Genomic DNA, 22,990 nt, shown 5'->3' with positions numbered 1-22,990 from the left:
ATGATGAGTGTATTTAAGCACAGTGCCAGCAAAGCTTCTATAGAACCCCTTCTTTCATAAGACTCCAGACTGCCAAATCAGGTAAATCATAATCTAGTATCATTCACTGAATTTTCTCAATTCTCAGTTACCTATTGTCTTAGGTTGCGTTCTCTAGAGAAGCAAACTCAGTAAGGCGTATAAATACACATAGAAAGAGAGCTTTATATCAAGGAAATGGCTCATGCGGTTATAGAGACTAGAACAGCTCAAGTCAGTGGGTCAGGCTTCTCCTGATGTGTGTAGCCACAGAGGCCGACAGATCAGTAGGTCAGAGGACAGAGCTCTTGTTCACAGGCTGTGAAGACCGACAAATCCCAAAAATCAGCAGGCAAGGCTGCAGGTAAGCCGCTAGCTGAAGGCCCAAGAACTGGAGATCGGATGAATAGGAGGCAGCTGCAGGATCCAAAACAAGCAAAAGCCCCAAGCCTTGCCAGAATATCCACTTATATTCAATGCAGGCCACAGACCCAAGGGAACTCCTTTTCAACTCACAGCAAAGCTCATCATGGAGGTGATCACATAATATCAAATCTCATCATGGAAGTGATTACACCATCACAGGCAGGACTGTCAAATCACTGAGAATCATGGCTCAGCCAAGTTGACATACAGCCTTAACCATTATACCTATGATGAGATGAAATACTAAAAGCAGTTATTCAATCTGCCTCATATTTGTAAGAGGACTTATATTTGTACTTGTATCTGTATATGTATTTATATTTGTATTTAGACTTACATTTGAATGTGAGTGACTGGAATTCTGGAAATCCACTACACCTCAAGCAATAATAAAACCTAACACATATTGGGAGCCCTGGTGGCCTAGTGGTTAAGAGCTCGGCTGCTAACCAGAACGTCGGCAGTTCTACTCTGTCCTGTAGGTTCATTATGAGTCAGAATCAACTCAACAGCAACGGGTAATGGGTAACAAATATTGAGTGCTTACCATGGGCCAGGCACTAGCGTTAGAGTTTATATGTATTATCTCATTTAATTCTTAGAACAAAAAGCCTATGAAATTATTATAATAATAATTATATAATAATTATTATTATTTACAGATGAGTAAATTGAGGCAATAAGAAATTAACTTGCTCCAGGTCCATAACCAGATAGCAGCAGAACTATAGTCTGACAACCCAGACAGTCTGACTCCAGAGCCAGTTTCTTCACTACAGCAAAGACGCAGCGGCTGCTCCATTATAAATCCACACTGGATGAAGTTCTGACTGTTCAGCTTATCTGTGTTCACTGTTACTAAGCAGGGCCTTTCATTTCCCCCATCCTTCCTGCCTGTTCTCCCTTACTCTGTTTTGGACCTTCCCCAAATTAACTTGTAGCAGAGCTGAGTCCTTTCTGCAAATGAGCTGTTTCCCACTTTCCCTAGGGCGGAAAGGTTAAGGATTTTGATTTAAAATGCCTTTTATTCCAATTGAATTATAGTACAGGCAGTCCCCGGATTACGAACAAGTTCCATTCCTAAATTGCATTTAAACTGCATTTGTACCTAAGTCGGAACAGTTAGGCACGGTTCGTATCTAAAGTCAGTCAAATGTTTGTCTTAGTATATAGTGTACCTTTCTATGCATAAAAAGCATTAAAGAAAACACTTGCAGATACACTAAAATATCTTTAACATAATAATCAGTAATAATAATAATGTTTTCATGCAAGTTGCAAAGTAGAGCCTTTTTTATTATGAACCACTGTAAGTACTTCGAATTTTTAACATAACAGGCTTTATGGGGATTGGTTTGTAACTACTGGTTGCACTAGAGGAGTTTACTTGAGCCACAAGTTGGAAGTGATGGCTCTCTCTGTCTAAATCCCCTTAACATTTAGTGTACTTCTTATGATATTTATCAGAAACTACATTTTATTATAATTATTTGTGTTCTGTGTTACTTCCCTTTTTGGATCATAAATTCCTTGATGTCAAAACCTAAATCTTATTCTGTCTCCCCCACTACACTTTCCTTGCTGCCTTATATAAAGCAGGTACTCAAAATATATCTTTGAATGAATAAATATACAATGACCATAATATTGGGCAAGTGATACTCCTGCAATAATATGCTGAATTGTCCACTGAAAGCGACATAAAGAGTTTCACCTCAAGAATCAGTTCCTATCTATTACAAAAACTGTAACAAAGTCTGAAAAGCATAAGAGAAAAAATTTAGCTTTGCAGCAAGGTTCTGAGGTAAACTTTATTTAACCCAAAAGTAGGGTCAAGGAAAAGCCTCTATTTAAAGGAAAAAACAAACGCTACAGTTTTTCAGAGATGAAGGATTGTTTGATCGGTGTAAGTATTCTAACAGCACATTAGCAGAGGGGACTCATCTCCTTTACTTTTGCCCAGATGGTAATACAGCCTAATCAAAAAGATAGTAATTTCTAAATAAGGAAGTAAAATACCTAAATTTTAGGTTTCCTAACTCTCAATCTCAGAATCCGTATGTCTAGGTTGCGCTGTATCCTGCTCTTGTTACCCGTGGGAAAACTAGATGATAGTTCCAGCTACACTATATAGTATTCTGCTTCGGAAAAGTCACAGCCTTGAAAACCCTATAGAGTGCAGTTCTACTCTGCACACACGGGGTCATCATTTGTCAGAACAGATTCGACAGCAACTAACAATAACAAAAATCATTTACTGAAAACTTACAAACACACATTTAAGCTATATTATACCATTTAATTTGGACAATCACCCTGTGACTCTGTTGAGGAAAACAGAAGATCAAGAAAGTTAATTAATCCATTTAATGAGTGGCAGATCTAGGATTCAAATCCATTCCTTCTAACCCAAACTCTGTGCACTTTATCTACTCTCTGTGGTAGACACCGCTATTTGACTACCCAATATCCATTCTCCTCTTCTTCCTAACTTTGTCAGAGATAGGTAATACAAAGCAATTAAAATTATTCATGTCCTTTTAGACTCCTGTGCTGGGGGCCTCTAGGATTGCTCCCAATGGGTAGATCTCCACTTCCTGGTATTCATGCCCTTATGTAATCCCCTCCCCTTGAGTGTGTGCTGAATCTACTGACACTTCTAACGAATAGAAGAGGACAAAAGTGATGTGATGGCACTCCTGAGATCAGGTTACAAAAAGACTGTGGTTTCCATCCTGGGATGCTCTCTCTTGCTCTCCTGCTCACTCTGAGGGAAGACAGCTGCCACATTGTGACCTGTCTGTAGAGAAGCTCTTGTGGCAAGGTACTGAGAAAGTCTGGCAACAAATGAGGAACTGAGGCCTTCAGTCAAACAACATGTTAGGAATTGAATCCTACCAACAACCATGTACCTGAGCTTGGAAGTGGGATCTCCCCCACTCAAGTTTCAGATGAGACTGCAGCCCCCAAGTGACAACCTGTTGGCAGTCTTGCAAGAGACTGTGAGGCAGAGGCAACCAGCTGAACTGTGACTGGATTCTTGACCCCCAGAAAATGTGAAATAATAAACGTGTGTATTTTTTTTTTTTTTAAGGCAGGCTAGAGGAATCCTAGTGACAGAGTTGTTAAAATGCTCAGCTGCTAACCAAAGGGTCAGCAGTTCAAACCCACCAGCCACTTCTCAGGAGAAAGACGTGGCAGTCTTCTTCCATAAAGATTACAGCCTTGGAAACCCTATGGGGCACTTCTACTCTGTCCTAAAGGGTCGCTATGAGCTGGAATTGACTCAACAAATGGGATAAGGTAGGCTAATTTGTTATGTAACAATAGATAACTAACACAATTCCTTTGAAGTGGGTAGGAGCCACATGACTCACTTATAGCCAGTGAAATATACACAGAAGACAGATGAATGGGGCTACCGGAAAATTCATCGTTTCCTTGATTTAAAAAAGGACAAGCTCAGCTGCTACAAGCATTTGGTGTTTTTCCTTCTTCCTTCCTGGGATGTCAACACGATGCCTGAAGTCAGAGGAGTCATTTTGCACCGTGAATATAATACCTGGGTCCTTTATTTTTTTTATGGCACCATTGAGCTGCTACCTCAGTCCCGCACTGCTTTATTCTTACATTCTGTTACAAAAGAAAGAGACATCCTTCTTTGGGTCCTGTTATTTGCAGCCAGATGCAATTCTAATTGATTTACTCCGTTCCAGCTTTAGCCATGTCGTTTAACTTCTGTGAGCTCCAGTTACCTCTGTAAAATAGAAGGTTAATAACATTCTCCCTTTCTACTCAGCCAGGTGTGATGAAGTGTTTTGTATCTCATAAAATACAATATAAATTAAAGGTATTATTATTTTTATTTTAACACTGCAGACATATTGTATAATAAACCATCTTATTTAATGACCATTCCAGGTCTAATAGCATTGACAATAAGTGAGCATATTTAAATAATTTTAAGTCTTACTAAAATTTTTTTTAAAACCTAATAAATATTTTTAAATCCAAATAAATAATGTGTAGGTAATAATTTTAATAATTGCATCATAATAAAATTTTATTTAATGTAACTAACAAAAATAAAATGAATAAAAACTTTCAAATCTATGCTATACATGAATTTAATGGGCTTTTTTTTATGTCTATGTCTTCAAAATAATTCATAAAAAATCTTAAATAAGCCCAGTAAGCAGCAGATTAAATTCAATACTTACACTTCATCAGCCAGTATCATCTATGTAACTCAAAGGGTACTGTACACGCGGTGATTAAGCAATATTGCCCTTGGCTGCTGTTATCTAGGGTATACTTAATGGTGTTGCCCAGGAAGTATTATGGTGTCTCTGTTTTTGCGCAATGGGTATCTATTTTCAAATCAGGCTCCAGAGGAAGCACCTCTTCCCACCAAAGCCGATTTAAAACCTGCCTCCTATCTTTGCAGCACACGGAAGACATCGATTACTGCAAAGAAAACACAGATGGAGATGTACAGGTTAGAAATTCAGCATTGCGTGACCACAGCCAGCAATTTGCTGAACAAACTCAAGAGAAGCAAACCACACTTAGAAATCCACAGATAAATCAAGCCTCTGGTCTATGCTTTAAAACTACACCTCAAGAGCGTAAGTGAACATGAAGATATAGTTACGAGTCTACAAAAAAAGGGTCATTCTAGCAGTTGCAAATGCACAAGGAGGATCCAGTTGGGACCAGAATTATTTCCACTGAGTACCAGAGTTCCTTACTAAAGAGAAACTTGGGACTAATATCAAAAGCCACTGAATAGCCTCTACAATTTATCATATGTAAGATTTTTTTTTTTATATAAGAACATGTAGAAAACTATGAAGTAAACATAATCAGTGGTGGATTCAATTGCTCTCAATGAATCCTTAGGTTATTTTTATAACGCACCAGGCTTGTAATAATAATAACAGTATCTAACATTTATTGAGTGCTTACTGTGTTTTTTTTTTTTTTTACTGTGTGCCAGGTTTTGTTCTAAGTACATGTATTAATGCATCCTCACTTTACAGATGAAGAAACGAAGTAACCTGCCCACAAACTAGGAGGTTGCAGAACTGTACAGAGTCACACTCTCACTCATTACACTAAAACCCTGTCTAGACGTTATCTGTAGCCGAGATGACATAGACTCTATCTGATTATTCTGTTCCCTACTATAGGTAAACTATATAAGCAGGCCCTCTTAATTTTGACTAATAAGGCTGATTTCTGTCTATATATGCTAGACATATATACTCAGGTTATTTACTGCTGTGAAACAAATGATCTCAAACTGCCCCAAACCTATTAAAAAAAAAAAAAAAAACTCACTGCCATCGAGTCGATTCCGACTCATAGTGACCTTATAAGGGGAGAGTAGAACTGCCCCACAGAGTTTCCAAGGAGCGCCTGGTAGATTCGAACTGCAGACCTTTTGGTTAGCAGCCAAATGTTTAACCACTATGCCACCAGGATTTCCAATCCCAAACCTAGAGGCTTAAAACTATACAACAATCATTTTATTTTGCTTAAGAACCTGCAACCTAAGTAGGGTTCTTCTATGCTCCATGTAGTGCCAGTGGGGTGGCTTGAAGGCTAGGGTAGGGGTGAGTGATTCCATGCCTGCAGGCTGGAATAATCTGAAAGTCACTCAAATCTGTCCGGCAGTTGATGCTGGCAGTCAGGTGGGACCTCAGTTTGGGCTGTCAGCCAGAATACCTACACGTGGCATCTCCATGTTGTTACTTGGCTCCCTGACAGCATGGTGGCTAGATTCCAAGAGCAAACATCCCAAAAGAATAAGGCGGAAGTACATGGCACTTTTATGACCTAGCTTCAGAAATCAGGTAGTATCACTTCCAAATATTGGTCAAAGCAGTCAGAACGGTCACCCAGGTTCAAAGAAAGGAGACACAGACCCTACCACTCATTCGAAAAACTGTCAACATCATATTGTAAGAGTAGCTTACAGCATCAGCAGCCATCTAGATCATATGGGAAATATAATCTATCAATAATACAACTGTAGCTTTTCAAAAGCTAGAGATAGTAGATATACACAACAAATAAAGGAATTAAATAAGTGATGTCAACAGCATCCTATTATAATCAAAAACCTCATGGGTTATTTTAAAAAATAAAATTTCTACTATATATATTTCCTTCCATTATAGAGCTCGAAGATATTTCAATGAACAACTTAACTGTGTCTGATCTGGTTTCAACTTCCTGGACACCAAATTTGAGGTTAAATTGCCTTCTAATGGGAAAAGCTAATAAGGACTGGTATCATGAGAGAGTAGATTTTTCTATTGTCATGTTAAAATAGAAAAATGAGCACTGCCATTCATGTAGTATCACTTTCAGTAACACATACTACCTCTGAGCCAGTTCATTCTAACCTGGAAATGCACTGTAAATCAAAAGTGTGGTTCACTTTACCAAGATGGCATGTCATTTGTAGATCCTTCACTGGGGACACTGGAAAACAACTCCATCACTGTAATTCATGTGCCTTCACTCAATGGTCAGCAACAGTTACTGATTTCATTCTGATTATAAGTGCTGCTTATTTTTTATCCTCACCTTCACTTTCATCCCTGAGATATACTGTTCTCCAGTCTGAAATCCCCTGTCCACCTGTCCCCTAACTGACCTAAATCATACGCGTTGCTTAACTCAATCACAAATCTTCATTTCTGTACTCCCTCTGAATACACATCCAAAATCAATGTTAGATCTATACCTGTATTAACAAAAATGTTACCTAAAAATCATTTGGAAACATTTGGAAATCCTAATTGAAATTCCAAGAAGCTCGGCGATACCATGTATATCCAAACAGACAGTATAGGAAAGCTTTACCTGTTTAGGGTCTTTTTTGTTGTCGTTGTTGTTGTTGTTAGGTGCCATCGAGTCTCTTCCCACTCATGGCGACCCTATGTACAACAGAACAAAACACTGCCCAGTCCTGCACCATCCTCATGATCACTGCTATGATTAAGCCCACTGTCATAGCCACTGTGTCATCCCATTACATCAAGGGTCTTCCTCTTATTTGCTGACCCTCTCCTTTACCAAGCATGATGTCCTCCTCCAGGACTGGTCCCTCCTGGTAACATGTTCAAAATATGCGAGATGAAATCTTACCATCCTCCCACCTAAGGAGTATTCTGGTTGTACTTCTTCCAAGACAGATTGGTTTGTTCTTCTGGCAGCCACGGTATAAATTCACTATTCTTCACCTACACCATCATTTAAAAGCATTAATTCTTCTCTGGTTTTCCTTATTCATTGTCCAGCTTTTGCATGCATATGAGGAGACTGAAAATGCCATGGCTTGGGTCAAGCATGCCTTAGACCTCACAGGGACATCTTTGCTTTTTAAAACTTACTTAAAGAGGTCTTTTGCAGATTTGCCCAATGCAATATGTCATTTGATTTCCTGACTGCTGCATCCATGGGCATTGATTGTAAATCCAAGTAAAATGAAACCCTTTACAACTTCACTCTTTTCTGCATTTATCATGATGTTGCTTATTAGTCCAGTGGTAAGGATTTTTTTTCTTTATGTTGAGGTGTAATCCATACTGGAGGGTAGAGTCTTTGATCTTCATCAGTAAGTGCTTCAAGTCCTCTTTGCTTTCCACAAGTAAGGTTGTATCATCTGCATATCGCAGGTTGTTAATGAATCTCTCTCCAATCCTGATGCTGCATTCTTCTTCTTCAGCTTCTTGGCTTATATGCTCACCATACAGACTGAATAAGTATGGTAAAAGGATACCACCCTTTACAGGGTCTTTACCTATTTATAAAGAGCCCTGGTGGTGTAATCATCAAGCACTTGGATGTTTAAGCTAAAGGTCAGTGGTTTGAACCCACCAGCAGCTCCGCAGGAAAAAAAAGACCTGTCGATCTGCTCCCATAAAGATAACAGCCTTGGAAACTCATAGCAGAACTATGAGGCAGTTATACTCTGTCACATAGGTTCACTATGAGTCAGAATCAACTCGATGGCACACAACAACATATTTATAATCAAATAAAGTGTTCAGCAAGAGTGTTTGGGCCTGAGCCCTCTACCATATAGTAAAGCATACAAGGGTCAGTAGAAGTTGAAATAAATTGGAATAAAGGTAACCTCCTGAATGTTCCTAGGAAAGGATGAAGAAGAACCTAGGGAGCAGGATATGAAGGTAAGCAGGTAGGAGGGGGGCAGAACATGATTTATTGTCTCTCCCACCATAATTTAACCTCTGTTAAGACAAAGGTTGTTGCTTTGTTCACTGTGATACCCCCAGAACTAAAACAATGCCTAGCAGGTAGCAGATAGTCAACAATTATTTGTTGATTGAACGAATGATAGCCACAGTAATAATCCTTGAGATACAATGCAGTGAGAGATGGGAATGTAGACCCTTAGCAGCAGATACTGTCTTTTAGGCATTTGCCTTCTTATCAACCGTATTCATACTCAGCCAGAGTGGGAGGCTAACCTTCTCTCCCTGTCTGGAGAGCTGGAGTGCAGAGCTGCATCTTCCCATCATAAATATAAAGGAACCTAAATACATGTGAAAAGGAGCCCTGGTGACGCATTGGTTAAGTGTTTGGCTGCCAGACAAAAGGTTGGCGGTTCGAACCCACCACTGACTCTGCAGGAAAAAGATGCAGCAGTTTGCTTCTGGAAAGATTTACAGCCTTGGAAACCCTATGGGACAGTTCTACTCTGTCCTATTGGGTCATTATGAGTTGAAATCGACTTGATGGCAATGGGTTTGGTTTTGGTTTTTTAGATACATCTGAAGGAGCTCTGGTGATGCCGTGGCTAAGCATCAGCTGCTAACCAAAACGTCAGTGGTCTGAACCCACCAGCTGCTCCAGAGGAAAAAAGATCCGGCGATCTGCTCTCATAAAGCCTAGGAAACCCTACGGGGCAGTTCTACACTGTCATAATAGGGGACGCACTGGTTTATGAGTTGGAATTGACTGGATAGCACACAACAATATACATCTACCAGAGAGAAAGTCTACCCACATCAACACGATAGGACGCCACTCAGTAGAACTGCAAGTGTCTCCCACCTTCTGTAAAGGAGCATTACCTGCAGCCTGGTCTTCTTAATGGTTGTTAAGCAGACCTTCCATTAACGGGGTCAGTCGTAAGGCAACAGAATGGTCACCAAAGAGTGGTACTCACACATTTTCCACTCACTGTGGACCCAGTGAAAATTAATAAGGAGGCTTTTCCTTTATTTAAACTATTTTATTTTTTAGACAACTTCACCTTTCAGGTCTCCATTTCTTGTATGCTGCTATTGCTTTCAAGAATGTCCAGTCAATAGCACTCCATGTGCATAAGACCAAGAAGGCCATGGGTTGGCTTTTTCTCTTTCTTTATGCCCTCAGTAAATCTACCCTGATTTCCAAGCCCTTCTCAGTCACTAAGTAGCTACAGCCAAGTTATTTAACCCCCAGGGCATCTCTTTCCTCATTTATAAAACTGGTATTTGGGAATAGATAAACTTAACAGTCTCTTCTAGTCACAAATTCTTCAAATCGATAAGTAATTAAGAAAGGACTCCAAACAATAATCTCTCTTGATGGTGTAAAATAATGGTGCTATTTAATTCTTTCTTGTAATCTAATGGTGCCGTTTATTTCTTCGATCAATAGATAAGTAAATATTTACTAGGCACTCACTCTATGCATAGTATTGTGCCACTTCTCTGGTGTTCCAGAACTTGTATTTTTTAATAATACCTGTTTGAGTTTTGATCCATGTTTGGGAACTTTAGGTTCTTGATTTCAAATTCTGTTAGACTATATGGTTTGTTCATTTATCTAGTTATTCAAGAGACAGTTGTTGAGATGTTAATTGATTAGACCTCAGTAAAGAAGGATGAGTTCACTACTTTATAATGGAAGATGTTTAGTTGTTGAGATTTGCTAACATGTTTAACTCCAACTATGAACTAGAATGATGACTAGTGGCAATCATAACCTTCATCTACAAATATTTTCAGAAACTAAATGTCATAGTAACTACCAGTTGCTGAACACTTACCTTGGGCCAGTGCTTTGTATTTCATCTTTACAACAGCCTTCTAAGAAAGGCACTGTCAGTTCCACAGAACAGATTACAAGAGACAGGAGGTTCTAGAAGATTGTACTGTGAATCACAAAATCCTGACTCTACAGCTGTCATTCCCAAGGGCCACAGGCAATTTCCTACCAAATTTCTAACATTTTTAAACTTCTTTGTTAATCTGATACTCTTGTATGTAAGCTTGCCACAAATTCATAATTAAAATGAATACTTACTCACTGCAGGCTCTCTTCTTTGCTGTTACTCTGAATAGTTAGCCTCAGCACAGTACTGTTGTTGTTAGTTGCCTTCCAGTAGATTACAATCCATGGCAACCCCATGTGTGTACTGCACAGTATAGGAACTTTTTATTGAATAAATACAACGAGCTGGTTTTATTTTCTGTTTGGGCCGGGTTTAAAAGTAACAAACTTGGAAGTCGTAACAGTCAAGACCACTGTGCCCTTGTGAGGGAGCCACAGCCACTGAAATCTTCTTCCCTAGGCAATTAAAGGGGGACGTCTGTTCACCTTCAGGGCTGGAATAAGTCCCATCTGTTTGTGCCTTATAGAAATGGCCCAATGGCAAAATCATCTCAGTTCCTCAGACGAATACATCCAAATAAGTTATTACTAATCATCATTAAACAGAAAACCTCTATCTCACTCTTAGAGAACCCTTTTTCTTTTCTTTCTTTTTTTTTTTTTAAGCCAAATGGTCATATCAAAATACAACGTTCCTAAAGTAAAATTTCAAATTGGCTTTGAAACAACAATAAACATTGTCATAACACAAGGAAGAAAAATAATGGAAGATATTAGTTTGATAGCGGGAAACAAAATTTCTGGTTCCAACACCATCTGGCTGACGGCATTAACACCTTTAACGGAATTTAGTTACAAGTGGAAAAATAAATACAATCAGTTCTATTTGATGCAAAGTGAGAAGCAGGGGAAAAAAGTGAAAAAGATTTCAAGGGAATTACAAATTCCAAAGGACAATGATAAAAGAAATACAGCCAGATATTGTTTGGTAACATCTCATGGAATTAAAGTATTAGTGCTATTTTAAAATTATCTTATGCGTATTTCTGACTAGCACTATATTTCATATTATGTCATTAAAAGGTGTAGCTCAGAACAAGGATGACAGAAATACAGCCTCAAATTCTAAAAAGCTAGAATCCTAGGGAGGTGACAATTTGTTGAGTCTGGGGAAACGTTATTAAACCTGTAAAAATAATGTATTTAACACTTACTAGGTTCCTGCACTAGGCCATGTTTGAAAAATAGAGAGATAATTAATATAAACCAGTAACATAAAAGAGCTCATCTGCCATGGTTGTAGCAGTGCATCAACAAGAAACTGCCAGAAGTTCAAGTGGGATTCAGAAGAGGACATGAAGGAGGGATACCACTGCTGATATCAGATGGATCTTAGCTGAAAGCAGAAATACCAGAAAGATGTTTACGTGTGTTTTATTGACTAGGCAAAGGCATTTGACTGTGTGGATCATAAATTATAGATGACACTGCGAAGAATGAGAATTGTAGAACACTTAATTGTGCTCATGCAGAACTTTTACACAGACTAAGAGGCAGGTGTTAGAACAAGGAGATACTGAGTGGCTTAAAATCAACAAAGGTGTGTATTAGGATTGTATCCTTTCACCATACTTATTCAATCTGTATGCTGAGCAAATATCTGAGAAGCTGGACTATATGAAGAAGAGTGAGACATCAGAATTGGAGAAGACTCATTAACAACCTACGATATGAAGATGATACAGCCTTTCTTGCTGAAAGCAGAGAGAAGTTAAAGCACTTACTGATGAAGATCAAAGACTACAGCTTTCAGCATGAATTACACCTCAACATAAAGAAAACAAAAATTACCACAACTGGACAACTAAGCAACATCATGGTAAACAGTGAAAAGACTGCCAAGGATTTCATTTTACTTGGATCTACAATCAACGCCCACGGAAGCAGCAGTCAAGAAATTAAACAATGTACTGCATTGGGCTAATGTGCTGCAAGAGACCTCTTTAAAATGTTAAAAAATAAAGATGTCACTTTGAGGCCTAAGATGTGCCTGACCCAAGCCATGGTATTTTCAATAGCCTCACATGCAAGTGAAAGCTGGACAATGAATAAGGAAGACCAAAGAGGAATCTGATGTACTTAAATTACGGTGTTGGCAAAGAATATTGAACATATATGGACTGCCAGAAGAACGAACGACTCTGTCTTGGAAGAAGTAAAAGCCAGAATAGTCCTTAGAAGCAAGGGTGACAAGACCTCGTCTCACTTACTTTGGACATGTTACTAGAAGGGACTAGTCTCTGGAGAAGGACATCATGCTTGGTAAAGTAGTGGGTCAGTAAAAAAGAGGAAGACCCTCTACGAGATAGATCGACACAGTGGATGCAACAATGGGCTCAAACACAGCAACAATTGTGAAGATGGCAAAGGACCAGGCAGTGTTTCATTCTGTTGTACATAGAGGGGTCACTATGAGTTGCAACAGACTCAACAGCACCTAAAAACAAGGTCCAGCACTGGACCATGTTTGAAAAATACACAGATAATTAATATGAACCTATTAACATGAAGGAGAGTATCTGCCACTGGAAGGGAGAGAGAGGACGGAAAGGAAGCTAACGTGTTGAGTATCCTGTGTACCATACAGTAGACTAGGACCTTTACAGCCATGAGCTCATTCAAGGCTCACAACAATCTGGAGAAGGTGGCATTATTCCCATTTTGTAGTAAAGCTCACCCAGGCTCAGAAAAGGAGTACAGCTTGCCCAAGGTCACATAGTAACATGGGTCAACTGGGACTTTATACCATTATATCTACCCTTTTCAGTATCCAAACATATATATGTTAGCAAAACATACAACAGGCTTGGTAGTAGGGGTTGCTTAAAAGACAAACCATGCAAATGAATAATCAACTTTTAACTTCTGTGAGCTCTACCAAAAAAAAAAAAAAAACTCCAATAAAGAAAATCAATCAGTAATGATTAGAGATGTGAATTCATTTCCATTTCCGCGTTAGGGAGACTAAGGCATTGTCATAGCAGGCAGCTGAAGAACAAAATATTTCTTCCATGTAGTTGAGTGAGGGGAAATCAACATCAGGCTTCAAAAAATAACACCAAGCTTCAAAGTAAAATATGGAATTGTTAACTAAAATACTTTATTCATTTCTCCAAATAATTATTATTTCTGACTGAAAGAGTAGAGAGAAACATGAAGACAGACTGGGCACAACCAATTTTTTCCGTAAAGGGCAACATATATACAAATTCACATTGTGAAAGCTGAGAAGAGCATTTCAAAACTAAGGCTACTGACAGACTAGGGCTTCTGCCTAAGGTCAAGGCCAAAATTCCTTCCTGTCTTAAGTGACTCAGTTTTGTGTTTTTAAAGACATACGATACAGCCTATCTTCTGCAGATTTCTGCTGTAACTTTGAATTCTACAGAAAACTGCAGTTTTACCTGCCTACTCCTTTTACTCTACTAAAGGAAGAGTTTGTGGTTAGAAATGGCCAATGTTAAGAAGAGATTATCCAGCTTTATGCCAGTGTTAGACATAGTGTTAAACATGTGATTTTAGTGGCTAAGCCAATTCTAAGAAGATATCCCCTTTAAACTCCCTCAAACATACTTGTAATTTTCCAAACCTTATTCTAACTAGCCCAGCTTAGAGTTAAAATAGCCAGATGTTAAATACAAAGCTGTAACTTTTCTGTATCAAAAGCCTTTTTTTCCTTCTCTCCTTAACAAACATTAGAATACCTGTTAGAACTTTCACTTATAATCGCCCTAATCCTTTAACAAACCTCACTTTTATACTTCAGCAGCATTCATCACCATGATACTAAGGTAACTCAGATTAACACAGGCTGCAAATGTCTAGGCACCAGGAAACATGTGATTTTAGTGGTCAGGCAAAATCCTGTCTCCTGGAGCCATCCTTGTAAAGGAAGCCAGCCCCTGTAAGGACAATCAACCGAGACCCTGCAACCTGCAGCTTTGGAAATGTTAACCAATCAAAAATGCTTTAGCTGTATCCTTCTGTTTGCAGTTTTTTTACTTCATAAGCCTCTGTAACACTGCAGCTCAGAGAAGCACTTTGTTCAGATTACTCCAGCACTATGTTTCCCATTTTGCAAAATGCCTTTTCACTGTAATAAAAGTCTCTGTTTTTAAACTTAAACAGACTCGTAGTTTTTTTCACTACAACAAAGCCAAATGATTTATTTATTAATAGCAATGTTGAAATACAGCCAGTAAAATCTTTAATGGTGACAAGAACACAATGCAAAAATAATTTAATCCACCTAAAAATATACTTAGTGATAATAAGTATATGTTAATCATTATTAACAACATCAATGAGAACCTAGTATTTGTCAAACTGGACAATTCTTGAAGTCTCGAGGGTGTATTCAGCCAGAGCCCATCTCAATTTGGATTCCAGATTAACAACACTAATGGGAGCTCTTAGCCTTGATTCCAGCAGTTTCATGAAACAGAAAATGCTTTCGCAAAAGAGGACACATTCAAACACCACTCAAAATATGACCTCACAGACAGAAATTTCATGGTAGTTCTGAGATACTTTTAGCCATCTTCAAATTTAGAAGAATATCATCAGTACATTTTCTTCGTAGGCATAGATTGCACTCAGTTGAATCTTGAATCACATCCTCTCTAAAGGCTGAGTCCTATTACCCCAGGTATATCCTGTAGTTCACAACCCAGAGGCAGCTGCAGAAACTTTTCTGGTTCCTTGAAAAGATCAACTAACTATACAAAACCATTAGCTAGATTGACACAATTAACCCATAACAAGCACACAGCTTCCAGCAGAAGAACTAAGAAAATGCACTTGGCAATCCCTGGACAAAGAAACTGACAGAGAGATAAGGGTAATCCCTAAATTTTGACTATTATCCAACACTGGACCTAGTGAATTTATTCAAGAATAAAAGAGGGGAACAAAACAAAAAGCATGCGTTGAAATAATTTGTAGCACAAGAGACATTTCCCTAAAAATTTAATGCGAAATCCACCTCTTAAGTATTTTTACGACAGGGCACATCATACATAGAGCAAACGTGTTTGATGCTACTACCAGGATTCGAGAAGATACTGTCTCTATTAAATAAGAATGGGTAGAATAAGAAAAGCAGATAGTAAAATAAAAAAGTACAGTATTTGTCAGGTTGCTGTTACGTGCCATCGGCTCCAACTCAGAGTGACCCTATGTACAACAGAATGAAATACTGCCCGGACTTGCGCCACCCTCACAATCATTGTTGTGCTCGAGCCCACTGTTGCGGTCACTGTATCAAGACATCTTGTGGAGGGTCTTCCTCTTTTTCACTGACCCTCTACCAAGCATGATGTCCTTCTCCAGGGATTGGTCCCGTCTGATAACATGCCCAAAGCAAGCAGGATGAAGTGTCGCCACTTTCACTTCTAATGAGCATTCTGGCTATACCTCCTCTAAGACAGATTTGCTCCTTCTTCTGGCAGTCATGGTATATTCAATATTCTTTGCCAACACAATTCAGTTGTGTCGATTCTTCTTCGATCTTCCTTATTCATTTTCTAGCTTTAACACACATATGAGGCAAATGAAAATGAGGTGACTGGGTCAGCTGCATCTTAGTCATCAAACTGACATCTTTACCTTTTAAGACTTTAAAGATGTCTTTTGCAGGTTTACCCAATGGAATACATCTCTGTTGATCCAAGTAAAATAAAATCCTTGACGACTTCAATATTTTCTGTTTATCATGATGTTGCTTACTTGTCCAGTTGTGAGGACCAAAGAATACAGTAGAAAAAATTAAATTCACACCAGACACAAGTTTTATACAACAGAAAATGGAATAAGAAGGATAAATAACAAACTTGAGAAAATGTCCCAGGAATGAATAGATAAAAAGAATGAACCTGAAGACAGTCATTTTGAAGATACTATCAGAAATCCTGCCTATGAATAACTGGTATTCTCAAAATAGAAACCAATGCAAATGAATTGATCAGGGCAGGGAAAATGAATGAATCCTCCATTTTGATCTGATAATAACCCTTGGAGGAAAATAATTCTGAGAAAGGTTAAAGCATTTTTCCAAGGTCACCGAGTTTTAATTTGTGGAGTTGGAATATAAATCCAAGTATGCACAGCCTGTATTTTTTTGTCAATCACATAGCACAGGTTCCAAAAGATATACTAAAAGAAAACTTTCAAAACCTGGAAAAGGACTGGCAATTGCCAAGTACTCAGCAAATTACAGGAAAATATTTTTAAAACTATATTCGTCATTTCTAAATCAAGACAGAGTGAACTTGGATTCTCTTCTGCAGTAGTAAATGTCAGAAGACAGGGGTAACGTCTATGGCTGTGCTGTCCAAAATGGTAGCCACTAGCCATATGGACTATTTAAATTTAAATTAATGGAAGTCCCATATTCTCAACCAAAATGAGCCCTCCCCCTGCAAGGTATTTTTATACGTGCTATACTAATTTTTTTTTACAGCAACTCATAAAAAATGATTGGTATAGCAGCACTTATTAAAATACCTCGGGGGGGGGCACAGTTGGTAAACAAAAGTAGAAGATGCATATTATTTGCCTAAAAATACTGTATAAAAAATTAAACTGGCCATGCTTCAAGTATTCAATAGCCACATGTGAGCTATAGGGTACTAATGTATTAGATAGCACTGATACAGAACATTTCTATATCACAGAAAGCTCTACTGGACAGGGCTGGACTATAGAGTTTTGAATAAAATTTCTTGACCAAATAACTGTATGGTAAAGTTTCAATTACTCTTTAAAGGTTAGAGAAAATTTTTTTCAGTTTTGGGAAAATCTCAGAAAATATACTACTCATGTACTTTTTTGAGAATAATGTTTGTTTATGCATGCAACCATGCTAACTAGTCTCATTTTAAATTCATGACTACAAATCTAAAATGAGCACTAAAAATGCCTGGAAATCCCACTACATATCCCTGATAAGTTTACTTCCCACATTCTTTTCTCTCCTCAAACCTACAAAATTGGTGCCCACCCACCCCTCCCATCCCCTTATACACACATACATACACACATGTGCACACACATGCACGCACACACACACACACACATTCCTCTCAACCTAAGACCTTGCCTCATTCTTCACAGAGAAAATCAAACAACTGGAAACAGGAGCCCTCTAATCTTCCCACTCCCAGATGTGCCCACCCATCTGCACTGGGCCCATGTTCTACCTTCTCTTTTTAACAAATTAAGAAAAGTCCCAGCTCCTAACAAAGACTAAGCTCTTCAGCTGTGCCCTGGATCCCATGCCCTCCACCTACCTCAGACACAGCACTTATGCCATTATTCCCTCTCTCTCCTGTAGCATCAATGTCTCCCTCTCTGCTGGGTCATATCTACCAGCATTACAGCATGCTGTAATGGACTTTTTTGTTTTTTTAAAAGGTATTTAGGTCATAAGTGCCTGTCTTAGTTACCCAGTGCTGCTGTAGCACAAATACCACAAGCAGGAGGCTTTAAAGAACAGAAATTTATTTACTCACACTTCTGGATGCTAAATGTCCAAATCAGACAGAGACTAAGCTTTGTTAATTTTTCCCTTGTCAGTAGCCCTGGGCATTCCTGGGTTCCTCTGTGTTCCCAGGCTTGTAGCCAATCTTCATATAGCATCAGTCTTCCTGTATGTGTCTCAGTATCTATTCCTGTCTTTTTATAACTCAGAAGTGATTAGGTTTAGGATCCACCCTACAGTGGCATGACCTCATTAACATAACACAAGAAAAACCCTATTATCAAGGGCTAGGAACTTAATACACATTTTGGGGGGATATAATTCAATCCCTAACAGTGCCCTCCAGCAATAACTCCATTTCTCTGCTCACTTCATATAAGTCTTGGCTCAAATGACACCTCCTCAATGTACCCTTTGCTGACTACCTATCCAAAGCTGCCCAAACCTCACATCCGCATGGTCTCTACCACATTAGGCTGTTTTCTTCATAACACTTATATTAAACCCAAAAAACCAAAACGGTTGCCATGAAGTCCATTCCAATTCATAGCAACCGTACAGGACAGAGGAGAACTGCCTCATGGGGTTCCTAAGGGACGGCTCGTGGATTCGAACTGCCAGCCTTTTGGATAGCAGCCGAGCTCTTAACCACTAGACCACCAGGGCTCCAGCACTTATATCAGTAGGAAAAAAAAAAAAGTTCCAGAACTGCAGAGAGTTTTTCAGTCTTGTTCATACCCCACATCTTCAGTGGAGCAAATAACAATAATAATAGAATACCAATTTGCCATGGTCAAAGTGTAGATTATCTTATTTAATTTTCACTTAGCTTTGAGGTAGTACTATATTATTTCACAGCCCAGAAAACTAACGCCCAGGGAGGTTTTATATAACTTGCCCAGGGTTACACAGCTAGTAAGTGGTAGAATCAGGATGAAACCTGAGCAGCATATCTCCATAGCCCATGCTCTCAACCACTATATTTTGCTGCCTCTCTAGATAACAGGTACTCAAATACACTTTTTGTTTGTTTACTGAATGAAGCTCTTGACCAAGTCATCAAGAAACAAAGCAACACTATAACTCAAGAATGAGAATATTAAGGAAGTGAACATTGAAAACAACCAAAGGTCATAAAGATGGTGGCAAGGGACATTAACCACTAATAAGGAAAAGTGTAGTACAGAAATATCTAACTAGTGAATGCACATATAAGAGCAAAAAGAGAAAGCTAAAGAAAAAAATACAAAAGAGGACTTAAAGTAAAAATAGCAGTAAGAACAACACCACCAAAAAAGAGAATTGAGATATAATTATACATCATAGAAATACCTACTCACAATTTCTGTTAACTTGTGGCCATGACCAGAGATGTTTTCACAGTAATAGGTGGTCACAAGCACTAGAAAAAAAGTGGACACTTATTCCCCCAAACTCATGCCCTATACCTTGCTGCACTCCTAACTTTTCTCTCGCCATTTTCCTTTCAAAGCTCCCAACTCTTCTTCCTCCTCCCGCGAAGTTTTTTCCAGATTCAAGAGCTCAAGCATTTCTTTCTTGATTTCAAAAACTTTGTTATCTACCTCACTAGATAACAAGCCACGTGGCAGTATGCATTTATATGTGTATTACTCTATCTTTTCCCACATTTATTCTGTTATCTTGAACTAGGCTAGGACATCTTGGGGAAGGCGAATCTGTCTTGCACATCTCTTTTTCTCCTCAGGGCCTGGCACAGGATTTTATAAATAAATTAGGTAACTACTGGAAGGCAAGAGGAATACCATATATTTTCAATTATTAATAGTCCATAAATAAAAAAAAGAATCCTATGTTTCTATGGTACACATAATATTTAGGAATTATCTATACTTCCCCAAATCTTTCATTTCCAGCCAAATAACAGGAATTAGATATTAAAAAAAAAAAAAAACCACTAATATCTAATCACTCTCCCCACTATTGTGTTTGTAATATGTCTAAGCAATAACTTCTATCTGCCTCCAAAGCATCTTTGTCATTCACTCAGAGAGCCTTCCATTATGGACAAATAGCCAAACTGTATTCTTCTAGAAACTTCCATGTTAACTTTGCATATATTTAGATTGGTCTGCCTCCTCACCTGCAGCCATTCTAGTAAAGGGCATTTTAAAATTCAGCAAGTTTATAAGGATACTGCAACATCAGACAATCAGTCCAAACACTGTTGAAAGAATTTAATACAACTTTTTTATGTAGCTTGGGAATTTTGAATATTCTGGCCTAGACTCTAGATTTTGCCCCAGGCCCCTGGTGTGAGGTTGCCAGATTATATACAAACACAAGATGATAGGTTAAATTTGAATTTCAGATAAATAATGAATAATGTTTTCGTATAAGTATGCTCCATGCAGTATTTGGAACATACTTACACTAAAAAATATTACATAGGACATACTTATATGGAAACATTATTCATCGTTTATCTGAAATTAAAATTTAACTGAGTGTCCTGTACTTTATCAAACAATCCTACACTGTGGAAGAAATTAATCTTTCCATAATTCTAGAATCATCTTCACACAGCACTGATGTCAGGCTGCCTGAACCTGTGTTTTTTTTTTTTTAATGCTTCCTGGTTAATTCAATCTATCAATCTCTAACTCTACTTGTTTATCCTGGCTCTGTCCCTGCCAGAGAATTTTGAAAAGAGTTCTGATTATCTCTTCAGATTTTGCTCTAGCTCAGCAATTTGCCTTGAAAGAGCCAGATCTCCACCAGTGCTTCCCAACATAAATTACACTGAGGCCTGGGGAGCTATCTAAATTCTCTCCCACAGACTAGAGGAATAAAAGAGAAAGAAGAATCAAGATACAGCTGCAATAACTGAGGAAAGAGTGGCAATAATATTTTCCATGAGAGCCCAGGGTGGGGTAACACTGATCAGTACATTAAATCAGTGTACGTTCAATCACAAACTCGTGACCCACGGACCAGACAAGCTTTATTTGGCTCACACGTGTAATCCTCTGTGGTGTTTTAAAAAAAAAAAAAGTTTTTTAATTACTTACCAAAACTTAATAATCAGGATAATACCTAAATATCTGCCTCTATGACTTCTCTTGACAAAGAAGACCCAGCATTCCTATTTGAGCTTGCATTCCAATCTGGTAAACAAAGGCTGGAGCTGAAGAGAGCTGCCCCCTTGGGTTAGGCCACACATGTGTTCTCCCAAGAATCCCTCTCCCAAAAGCCTCCATGACTTGCTATGGTCTCACCTGCATCCCACTGTACCTCTGGCTGCCCTGAAGTCTGTGATTGCCTCATACAGACCTTTTGCTTTTCACACATCCACACAACCAACCAACCTAGTTCCTCCTTTCTTCGCTCTGCAGTTTTCATGGGTGAATTGTGCATGTCACACCCTAGCAGGCTCCAACCGTCCACTGTCCCTACTAATTTGTACAAGGTCTCACCTGGATAAATGTGTATGTTCACCCAGTGTAAAGTGAAGCAAAATTCAACATGAGATATAAATGATCAAGTTTTACAAAGACTATAAGGAAAAAAAAACTCCGAGGAAAATATGTACCAAATTATAAATCAAGAGAATTGTGAGGTGTAGAATCCTGGAAGTACTACACATTAAATGAACAGTATTAGATTCAAACTAAAAACAAATACAGTACTTTAACTATTATTTACAGCAATGACAGATGCAACCAATACTCCTAATTCCAAAAGAATTATAGCATAACTCTTTTTTCCTACTTGACATGTAGTATTTGTAAACTGTAAACCTGTCAAGAATGGAAGACAACCTGAAGCAAAGCATTTAAATCAGCAAATCTTCATGTTGCAATTCACTGACCTAAATATTACAAAGAACATAAGCAAGACACTGCCACAAACCATACCAACAGAATAATTGGTAAATCTTGTGCATCAACAGTAGAAAAGACCGGAACATTAGGATCCTGGTGTAGCACATTATCTCACATTTATTAGGCAAATTTCCTAAATATGTAACATCACCAAGGTTCTGTTATCCAATCTGCTAAATAAGAGATAACACTGGTCTTTTCCACAAGGCAGTTCATGCTATAAAGTAAATTAAAATTCTCTAATCAGTTAAAATGGAAACCCTGGTGGTGTAGTGGTTAAGTGCTACAGCTGCTAACCAAAGGGTCGGAAGTTCAAATCCGCCAGGTGCTCCTTGGAAGCTCTATGGGGCAGTTCTACCCTGTCCTCTAGGGTCACTATGAGTGGGAATAAACTCAACGGCACTGGGTTAATCAGTTAAAAGAAGAAACAATTTTTTTTTTTTTATTATAACAGTCATATATGATTAATTGGGTTCATGATTCAGGGCACAGCATGTATATATAGTTTCTCTTCTCATTTTTAGACAGCATGCTATCTTTTCCTGAGGAACTCTTTTTCCTGTAAAACTGGACTGGAATCCTGGCTTTCCTCTTTCCTTTCCTATCCTTTCTTTAATAATTCAAGACTTCTCTAAATAAAAAGTCCTTTGTCCCTGTCAGCGTTCACTCAGTTACAGCTGACTTTCTGCCATAAAGGAAGGCTATTTGGGGAAAAGGGAGTCAATCAGCACTCATGCCTTTACCCTGCCCATCAGCACATTTGTTTCTCCTTACAATTTCCTTTCTGATTTCCCTGGCTGAGTAACATCAGGTGTTAGGTCCTTCTACGCACTGGGAAGAAATGGCTGCGGTGGTCTGCCTGCTTCTCTCCCCCTGGAAGAAAAGTGTCAAAATCGTAAGCACACAACTTACAGAAAAGTAAAATTCTAAAGTAAACAGCACCTTTCAGTAATTTATATTTACTGTTTCCTCTTTTCCTTCTCCCCCATTTATACCCCAACTC

The 22,990-nt window shown here is 38.5% G+C and overlaps 1 protein-coding gene and 1 long non-coding RNA gene across 4 annotated transcripts in view; both read right to left on the bottom strand.

The window, feature by feature from the left end:
* Positions 1 to 22,990, bottom strand: part of GRIP1 (glutamate receptor interacting protein 1) — a 793,654-nt gene that overhangs the window by 698,723 nt on the left and 71,941 nt on the right. The gene's annotated exons all lie outside the window — the stretch shown is intronic.
* Positions 13,605 to 22,990, bottom strand: part of LOC111752972 (uncharacterized) — a 55,029-nt gene continuing 45,643 nt past the window's right edge. The window contains exons 4-5 of one of the 3 annotated variants that reach the window (XR_010321815.1): positions 22,762 to 22,990; positions 13,605 to 19,526 (exon numbers count right to left, since the gene is read on the bottom strand). The exon at positions 22,762 to 22,990 is cut by the window's right edge and continues 22,621 nt beyond it. This is a non-coding gene — a long non-coding RNA (uncharacterized LOC111752972). The other 2 variants (XR_002787824.2, XR_002787825.2) reach the window with 2 other exon arrangements.

This window comes from Loxodonta africana, chromosome 4 (assembly GCF_030014295.1).
Source record: "Loxodonta africana isolate mLoxAfr1 chromosome 4, mLoxAfr1.hap2, whole genome shotgun sequence".
NCBI classification, from domain to species: domain Eukaryota; kingdom Metazoa; phylum Chordata; class Mammalia; order Proboscidea; family Elephantidae; genus Loxodonta; species Loxodonta africana.
The sequence above is the reverse complement of the archived record's forward strand: the minus strand, read 5'-3'. Positions and strand labels throughout refer to the sequence as shown.